Genomic DNA, 10,437 nt, shown 5'->3' on the forward strand with positions numbered 1-10,437 from the left:
GAGCAACAAAAAAAAGATTGAGAACCAATGATCTATTCCTTTCCCATGGTTGCCTCTAATCTGTTCTCTTAACCTTCCATATTAAACTCATGTTAACTCATTCATTGCAACTTATGTATGAGCGAGTAGACACATGGGATTGACTATGGGCACATTTCCTAATAATGGTGACTCAACCAGGTAATCCGGTTTCCCTTGAGATTCTAACTCCCATTTCTGTGGAAGTTCTTTATTGACATCCGACTTCCCAGTAACTGACAACATTGACGCGTCATTCATTATACATCACCAGGTAATTTACTGCACTGTTTCTCAACTAGTGGTCGATAAAATAAAATAAAATACAAATCTTCACTTTCCTACATTACTAAATGCATGGTCAGGGACCACATGCAATACCTTCACGGACCACCAGTTGAAAACCCATGACTTACAGTCTACACTAAAGCAATGGCCTATACTATACAGTAAACCGGTGCCGGCCCGCCAAGAGCCTATTATTTAATAATAAATAAGGCTATTTCACAAGCACAAATAACAAGGACATTGTGTAAAACACAAAAAAGCCAAATTCCAATTTACAACAGGTATTTAGCAGAAGCTCTCAATCCAGAGTATTTACAGAAAGCAAGTTAAGCACAAGGTAATACCTACATCAAATGCATAGAGATAGTCTAGTGCCTCAGTAATCTAGGATCATAGGTACAGTAAACCAATAACCTCTCATTAGTCTAAACATTACAATAATATCAAAAAATAAATAATATGTACATTGAAGCTATAGACCAATTATTTGTTTACTAACATTTAGACTGGACGCACAGGTGATTGTTTCACGCAATCAATTTCCAACCTGTTGTTTCGGGGTGCGCTGGTTTCAGCACACCCCAACCCCCTCTTGTGTGTTGGCTAGTGAGGCGCGTCCTAGCGAGAGCTGATAGAATGGGTGTCATTGCGCGCATACTGGTTGCACGCATACTGGTTCTCATCAGTGTGACGTCGTCTGTTAAGGGGTCTATACACACTATTAGGATGCCAGATCAACAAATGAACCTGGCATCTGCCTAAATAACATGCTATCTTATTTACATTTTAACGTTTGCATAAGACTGCATGGACGTCAAGGCTAGAACATTTAAAACAAAACTATTATACTGTATATTAATATGAATGAATTTGCAGTGGGCATTATCTAAGTAGATAGCAAGGTGTTTTATTATATTACTAAATTATTATTAGAGAGAGAGAGAGAGAGAGAGAGAGAGAGAGAGAGAGAGAGAGAGAACATGGAAAGCAACAAACTGGAGTTAAAAGACCTCTGAAAGACTTAAAGTATGTCAAAGAAATGTAACTTACATGCTGTGCTGCACTTCGTTGCCATTCACACGGGTGGCTGTTGCATGTGCATTGTGCATACATGTTCGTGTACAGTATATTATACTGTACTGTACCATTGCAATTAATAAACAGGTTTCTGCACAGCTAGGGATGAACGCAGCACTCTTTCCATACTAGCAATAAAGGTCTTATCTTATCTAGTTTTTTTTCTTTCTTTTTTTTCTTATCTTATCTAGTTTGAGACACGAGTAATGTGATCACCGTCACACACTGCGGTTCATGGCTCTAGCTGACTAATCAGTTTGTTTATTAATCTCAGCTGTGCATGTTTCTTTTAAAGTGGTTTTGCACCCTGAATGGCACACACACAGTAATGTTTGTAAACAATAAACCTGTCTATACTGTACATCCTCTGTGTTGCCCACAGAGAGTGAATTTCTTTTCATTTAAAAAATGTTTTCTAAAACAACAAGCCAAAAGTCTTGGCTTGGTGGACACCTAGTTCTACTGAGGTTACGTTTAGGAATAAGGTTGCTGTTTTTCCCTTTTCTTTGACGATGGATTCAGATTGGGCATACACTGTAGTTTGATTGATTGATGTACTTTATTTAGTAAGAAATGAGAACAGCAGTACATGGAAGTACAAATTCGCAATACAAGGTCTACTAAACTGGAAGACTCATTAAGCACTGAGCTTGTTTAAGATGAGATCCCCATGCACACAAATCATGATGACATATAAGAGACAGACAGATAAACACAACTACTATAGAATGTCATACAATCAGTTTACAGGTTACTGGTATGAAGAGTGAGAAATATGTACAAAAGAAGAAAGAGAGAGGGGGGGGGGGGGGGTAGGGGGGTAGGTTTAATAGGTTAGGACTTAGACAGGGGCCATTTTCCAATTGCAGCCTCCTGAAGGTGTATCTTTAGGGCAGTTTTGAAAGAGAGTAGGGTTTTACACTCCTTTACTCCTTTTGGTAGGGCGTTCCACATTTTTGATGAATAGCATGAGAACGAGTTACTTCCCTTTGTTGAGCCAAAAAAGGGTTGGACAAGGTTTGTGGAGCTGCCTCTGGTATTGTGATCATGGACATCATTAACATTTTGGAAGTATTTTGACAAATACAGGGGGATCCCAATGTTGTGGTGTATCTTGAAGACCAGGCCCATAGCAAGTTGCTGTACTCTGTCCTCAACCCTAAGCCATCCAATCCTATCAAAATGATCAGGGGTTAGATGGGTTTTGTAATTGAGGCCAAGAAGTAGCCTTACAAGTTTGTTTTGGGATGTTTGGAGCCTTGTTTTTAAGGCCTTGGAGATGTTGTGATACCATGAAGTGCATGCATAATCATAATGACCTTGTATGAGGGCCACTGCAAGAGTCTTCAGGGTATTCTTACTGACTAGACGATCAATCCTCCACAAATAGCGTGTTTTTGATCGTTTTGATTGTTTTTTCGGCATTTTTGTCAGCAGAGAGGTCAGCCTCCAAGATAGAGCCCAGGTAGGTAATTTCGTTTTTTCTTTTGATGACATCATCACCCGCTTTGATCGTGAAACTCTCTGCCTTTCTAAGGTTAGGAGTGGACCCAAAGAGGATGCATTCCGTTTTACCCAGGTGTAATGAAAGCTTGTTGTCGGAGAGCCAGATGCAGATCTTGTTGAGTTCCGAGCTGAGAGTTTTCTCAACCTGCAGCCTGTCCCTGTCCGAGACTAGCAGGGCCGAGTCATCTGCGAACAGGAACAGGTTGCAGTCGCAGGCTGAAGACATGTCATTCACATATATCAGGAACAGTAAGGGTCCTAGTATACTTCCTTGAGGAACACCACAAGTCACTGGGAGGGGGGGGGGGACTGGGTGCCGTTTACTTCCACCACTTGCTCCCTCCCTTCCAGGTAGGATCTCATCCAGTTCACTGACGTGTCATCAAAACCTATTGCTTTGAGCTTATTGATCATAATTGGGTGATTAACGGTGTCAAAGGCCTTCTGGAGGTCCAGCCACCTGATTCGGATGCTATCAATGCATAGAATGGGAGATTATCACGTTCTATCAGACCATTGAATGGGCGAAGTAGGCGACCTACTGTCTACCCCGCGATTTATCAGACCATTCGTTGGGCGTAATCAGGAGCTACTGACCTACCGACGGAGATGACTTAAATAGTTTACTTTCGGTTTTGGTTTTGGTTGTTTTGGTTTCGGACCATGACGGAGGCGCGCAGTCTCAGGCGAGCTGGAGCCCCGCGACGGGCCACCGAAGGAGCTAAGGCGACTGAGTTGCCGTCCGGAGCGGTGCGACGCTCGCCTGTGCCTACTCAGCGCCGTTCGAGTTATGTACCGATATGGACAGAATCGTAAATATTGTTGTGGGGACTGCTCCGCCTCCGTCGGTAGGTCAGTAGCTCCTGATTACGCCCAATGAATGGTCTGACAAATCGCGGGGTAGACAGTAGCTCGCCTACTTCGCCCATTCAATGGTCTGATAAAACGTGATAATCTCCCATTCAATGCATTGATAGCATTCGAAGCCGGTGGTCCAGCATGACCATGCCGCAATATTTGCCCTTTTCGATCTCTTGTTTGATAGAGTCGTTCAAATAGAGAAGGCATGTGACAGTGGAGTGGTTTGTTCTGAAACCAGATTGGAATTTGTAGATTAGATTTTTCTCGGCAAGATACTTGTCGACCTGTTCATAGACTATTTTTTCCATGACTTTCGAGATGGAGCTTAGAATAGAAATAGGGTGGTAGTTGCCAGGGTCTAATTGGTTTCCTTTTTTGTACAGAGGGGTCACCCTTGCTTTTTTGAAATCGTTAGGGACCCGTCCCTGTATGGTGGAGAGGTTTATTATGTGGGTAATGATTGGAGCAATGGAGGCGGCTGAGTCTTTTAGAAATTTGGGGGGGATATTGTCGAGGCCTGTGGCTCTGTGTTGATGAAGAGCACTCAATTTTTTAAACACCTCTTCTGTTTTCACAGGGGAGAGTTTAAAATAATCTTTGCAAACACCCTGTTTTTCGTAAAATGAGACAACATACTCCTCACCATATCTCCCAGAGTGTGGAGGAAGTTTTTCAACCAAAGAGGAGGTTCCCGTTAGACATCCGACCCCCCCCCCCCTGTTCTTGTACATATCTTTCCCCCCTTTTTTATTCCTTTTGTTGTACATAGTGTTATGTAAATATACATATATATATATATATATGTATATATATATATATATAATTTTTTTGCTGTTTTATTTTTATTTTCTTTGTGTAATGATATTCGAACTGTGGTGCCACTACTGTATATATGTCTATGAATTGAATACCAAGGCCCTCATTGGAAACAAGTCCGCAAGGACTTTTATGAACGGACCTGTTAGACAAAGTATTTTAAATGTAAATGTGTTGTTTTACATTCTTTTGCCTAATAAAATATTCAATCAATCAAAAACTACGGTCGTGAAGAATATGTTGAGGATTTTACTCACTTCGTGTTTGGATGAAATGAGAGTGTCATTCACCTTGAGGCTTATGTTTGTAAGCCTGGTTTTCAATTTCTTGCTGCAGCCTAGGATGTTGTTGAATAGCTTCCAAAGCTCTCGTGGTTTTCTTTGATTTTCCTCAATCTTGTCATCGAGGTAGCTTTTTTCTGCTAACTGGAGCATGCCATTTACCTTGTTTCTTAGCTTGTTTTTTTCCTTTTCAAGTTTGGCTACGTGGGATTCGAGACCTTTGTTAAAACATTTGGCGAGTTTGATCCTACTTTTATGAAACTCAGAACACTTTTTGTCTCTGACTTTCATGGCAGTAAGGATGTCCGAATTCATCCATGGTACCGAGCGGGTTTTGACCCTGATGGTTTTCATGGGAGCCAGACTGTCCAAAATTTGAACGAATTTGGTTTTGAAACTAAGCCAGGATTCGTCTACCTGTGTGCTGTTTAGAACGTCGGACCAATCCTGTTCTTCCAGTCTGTGATCTAAGTTCTCACTCTTGTAATTTTTGAGGTCTCTGTTCGTGACTGTTTTGTGGTAACCGGTCTTTACGTTTCTTTCTGGTGCAGAAGATCATGTTGTGATCAGATATGCCACAGGTAGAAACACCACTATTTAGGATTTTATCCTTGTCCGTTGTTAGAATGAGATCTATGGTAGTTTGAGTGGAAACACACAGCCTTGTGGGCTGAGTGATCAGCTGGTGGAGTGAGTGCCGATCACAAAACGCCTTGAATGACTTATATTGTATTGACGCTTCCTTGCGGAGCATGTCAGTGTTAAAGTCACCAAGAAGTATCGTCTCCGCATGGTCCACTTTAGCTAAACATTCATCAAGTCTATCATAGAAATCAGTCTGGTTAGGAGGTCTGTATATGGTACCGACTAGCACAGGTTTGGCATGATTAAAACATTTTAAGATCCTTTTACTGTTTTTTAAATCATTACATGGAGGTGCTCCGGCCTACCTGTCTGAGATGGTTTCCTGGTATGTTCCCAGCAGAACCCTTAGGTCCTCTGGCACCGGTCTCCTAGATGTTCCGGAGGCTAGCTCAAAAAGGCATGGGGAAGCAACTTTTTGCTACTGGTCCTAGCCTCTGGAACAGCCTGCCTGAGGCCCTGCGGCTCACCGAATCAGTCGACATTTTTAAAAGAAATCTTAAGACACACCTGTTTAGTATTGCTTTTACCTAGATGTCTGCATAAATCCAGCCTTCTATGCATGTATTTGTATATATATGTGTATATATATGTGAATATATATGTATATGTATATGTTTTGCTTTGCTTTATTATAATTACTGTTTATTATTTTCTTGTTTTTCTTCTCTAAACGTTTTTCTTTTTTTCCTTATTTTGCTGTCTTCCTCCGGGTTTTTAATCTTTATTTTTAAACCTTTTCTGTGAAGCACATTGAACTGCACTTGATGTATGAAACGTGCTATATAAATAAACTTTGATTGATTGATTGATTGAAAAGTGATCTCGACCCACACAGCTTCAATGTTTTCATCCATCAGGTCTTCCCAAAGGATGCAGACATTGTCAGTATGAACATACATGCAAACACCACCCCCGTTTCTGTTCCTATCTTTTCTGAAGAGTTTGTAGTTTTCAATCTCAATCACAGAGTCAGTTATCGCTTGATCAAGTTTTGTTTCAGAGAAAGTTGTCTGAATGTCAACCTTACCATCATAAAACATCTGCTTGATTTGTGTTAGCTTGTCTCCTACAAGTGAATTCACATTAAGGTGTATTATGTGCAAAATGAACAAACGATTTGTTCATTTTTTCAATGGATAGATGTTTGTCCACTGAGAGGTGTTTAGGAGCAGTCTCGGGGGGGGGAGGGGGGTGTAGCGTCCATCAAAGCCATTGTTCCGTCGTAGGCAGCCAGCAGTGGGGGGTGTGGGGGGGGGATGGGGCGCGGAGTTTACTGAGGTTAGGAATACCAGGTGGCGACCGTTCCGAGGTCACCGGATTTGCCCGGGGCGACTGTGTTTTTGGGCAAGCGTTTTGGTATTCGTCTTCTAACCTTGCCACAAGAAATGAACCCCCCCCCCCACAATGTTTTCTGTACATATTGTCGTGTTATTGAATAACGTACTCGTGAGTCCAACTGTACTATTAACGTGGTTAGCTTTATTAACTCCTTCACACACAATGTCCCTCACTCTCTTGATGACTACAGCTGTGTCGCCCTCGCCGGTCGCACTCCAGTGACGTCATCGCCTCTCGACCCTGTAGTCTTTCCTGCATATCACAATCACACCACATCTCCCCTTTTTAGAATCAATGGTAGACTGCCATTGATTCAACAGACCTTGAGGATTATTATGCCTCGTGGTTGGAAGGTCTGCTCATATCTGAGCCTGTACCACACAATCAAACACACACACACTGTCTCTCCGCAGCTGCTCTCTCAGCTCTTCCAGGTAGTCAGCGCTCACAGGTAGGTTCTCCAGTACCATGTCCACGTAGATGTTAGTATCTTCAAACAGCTCTTTGTCAGCTGGATTCTCTTCTCTCTCCACAGGAGCTCGTGACAGCGTATCGGCTGTCCACAGGCATTTCCCTGGCACATGAGAGATGGAGTAAGAATAGCGCATCAGACGCATTCTGAAGCGTTGGATCCGAGGAGGTAGAGCATCCAGTGCCTGAGACCCCAGGAGACTCAGGAGAGGCTTGTGGTCCGTCTCCATCTGGAAATGTTTTCCAATAAGGAAGTTACGGAACCTCTCACAGGCCCAGGTCAGCCCCAAAGCTTCTTTCTCCACCTGCGCGTATCTCTGCTCCGTTGGTGTGAGAGACCGCGACATGTAGGCTACTGGCCTCCACTCCTCGTCCCATTTTTGGAGTAGTACGCCTCCCAATCCGTACGACGACGCGTCTGCTGAGGCTTTGCACTCTCTGTTGGGATCGTACATGGCTAACACTGGTGTAGACGTCAGTGCATTTTTTAGATCTTGAAAGGCTCTTGCCTGGTCGACGCCCCACACCCCCAGTTCCTTTTCGACAGGAGATCTCGCAGAGGCTTGTCTCTCTCGGACAGCTGCGGCACAAACTTCCCGAGTTGATTTACCATTCCGAGAAAACTTCTCAACTCGGTCACAGTTTTTGGCTCCTGCATCTTCCTTACGGCTTCCGTTTTTCCCGGGTCTGGGCTGATGCCACTGGTGGAGAGCACGTGGCCTAGAAAGGTCACCTCTGACTTTGACAGGTCGCACTTATCAACATTCAGAGTTATGCCTGCCTTCTGGATCTTTTCCAGTGTAGCATGCAGGCGAGCGTCATGCTCCTCTTGTGTTCGGCCCCACACCAGCACATCGTCCATGTGGCAAACAACGCCCTCAAGCCCTTCTGTGACCTCCGTCACCATCCGGTTCTGAAAGTGTTCGGGGGCGGATGCTATGCCAAACGGTAGCCGTCTGAAGTAATAGCGCCCAAAAGGTGTAATGAAAGTTGTCAGTTTTGCTGAATCTGCTGTTAGGGGAATTTGCCAAAACCCCATGTTTGCATCCAGCTTACTAAAAATTCTGGCTCCAGCCAGCATCCCCAGTGTTTCCTCCACTGATGGCAGGATGAACTTCTCCCTACACACTGACTCGTTGAGTTTGGTGAGATCGACACATATGCGTACAGCACCTGTCTTTTTGGGCACCACCACTATGCCAGCGCACCAGTCTGTTGGCTCCTCGATTCTGCTTATCACCTCGAGTTGTTCCATGCGGACAAGTTCTTGCTTGACTTTGTCCATTAGAGGCAATGGAATCCTCCTTGGTGTTTTAAGTGAAAACGGTTCGGCCCCTGGTCTCAGCTTGATGGCATATGGCTGCCGCATCTCTCCGAGCCCTGTGCATAATTTTGGGTAGTTCTCCTTTAATGTCTCCATAGTGACACTGTCTAGGCGTGCAACAAGCCCCAGCCTACAGCTCACAGCTCTCCCCAGCAAGGCAGTATGCACATGACGAGCAATGTACACATCCTCCCTCTCTTCCTTCTCACCTCTCCTCAGTATCAGTCTGGCGACGCCCACTACGTCAAGTGGACTCCTTCCTGGTCCCAGGAGTGGCTTTGTTGCTTTCCTGAGCATAGGTGGACTGTCTCTGTATGTGTTTAAGAACACAGTGTAGGGCAAAACTGTGACATCGGCACCTGTGTCGATTTTGAACGTCACACTGCTCTCATGGATGTCGATATTGACCATCCAAGGATCCCCGTCTGTCGTGACGCTGCCGAGGAAGATTTCCTCCTCATCTTCTTCAACTTCATGCACATATTTGGATTTGCACACACGCTTGTAGTGTCCCCTCCTCCCACATGCATGACATTTCACATCATTGGCAGGACAGTCACTTTTTTGATGGAATGGAGAGTTGCCACAATTTTGACACTGTGACTGTGCACCCTTATCTTTGCTGTACTGAGTACTGTGTGGCTTTTGCTTTTGGCTATCAGCATATTGAGGTTTGTTTTTAGCAGACTTGAAGTTGCTCTTGAACACTCTGTCAACAGATTTTGCATCACTTGCCTCTGATGTGGTGTCCCCTCGCAGAGAAGACTGCTGCCTTTTCACCTCCTCACTCTGCCGTGCCATTCTTATGGCTTTTTCCAAAGTTAGGTCCGCGTCCAACTGCATGCGTTCAGACAGCCCCTTGTCTTGCAGTCCCACGACAATTCTGTCTCTGATCAGTTCATTGTGCAGCATTGCATAGCTACAATGCTCTGCCAGCGCATATAGTGCAGTAACAAACGAATCCACGCTCTCCCCTTCTTTCTGGTTGCGCATGTTAAATTTAGCACGTTCGTAGATAACATTTTTCTTCACTACAAAGAAGCCTTGTAATCCATCACGCACTGCTTGGTATGTGCGTCTTTGATCGGCTGACAGAGTTAACCCACGGAGAATATCGTCCGCCTCGTCTCCCATGCAATAAATCAATGTGTTTACTTGATTATCTTCAGAGCTTGCGTTGAGGTTACTTGCCAGGCGAAATCTTTCAAATCTCCGGATCCATTTGTCCCACTCTTGCGGTCTTGAAAAGTCAAAGGACTCCGGTGGCTGGATGTTGAACGTAGCACACGGTCCCGCGGCGATCACCGGCGCTGGTGCAGCCGCTGCTCCGTCCCCGTCTCCAGGCATCTCGTCCCCCTTTCTTTACCGACGAGTACAAACGATCCTTTTCGCTGAGCTTACTCTCCACATTAACTACAGGACTTCTGACACCATGTCGTGTTATTGAATAACGTACTCGTGAGTCCAACTGTACTATTAACGTGGTTAGCTTTATTAACTCCTTCACACACAATGTCCCTCACTCTCTTGATGACTACAGCTGTGTCGCCCTCGCCGGTCGCACTCCAGTGACGTCATCGCCTCTCGACCCTGTAGTCTTTCCTGCATATCACAATCACACCACACATATAATACTTGTATTGCTCCTAGTGTTGATGATCTCTTGTATGTTATTGTATGTCTTTAAATGTCTTGATGAATTGAATACATAGGAGATAGGACCACAGTGGAAACAAGCTCAGGGTTTTTTGTGTTATCCTTTTAGCACCATTTATCGTACCAATGCACTTTGTGCAAACTGTTAATAAAGTA

Source organism: Gymnoscopelus microlampas (genome assembly GCF_963454915.1).
Source record: "Gymnoscopelus microlampas genome assembly, chromosome: 24".
Lineage (NCBI taxonomy): Eukaryota > Metazoa > Chordata > Actinopteri > Myctophiformes > Myctophidae > Gymnoscopelus > Gymnoscopelus microlampas.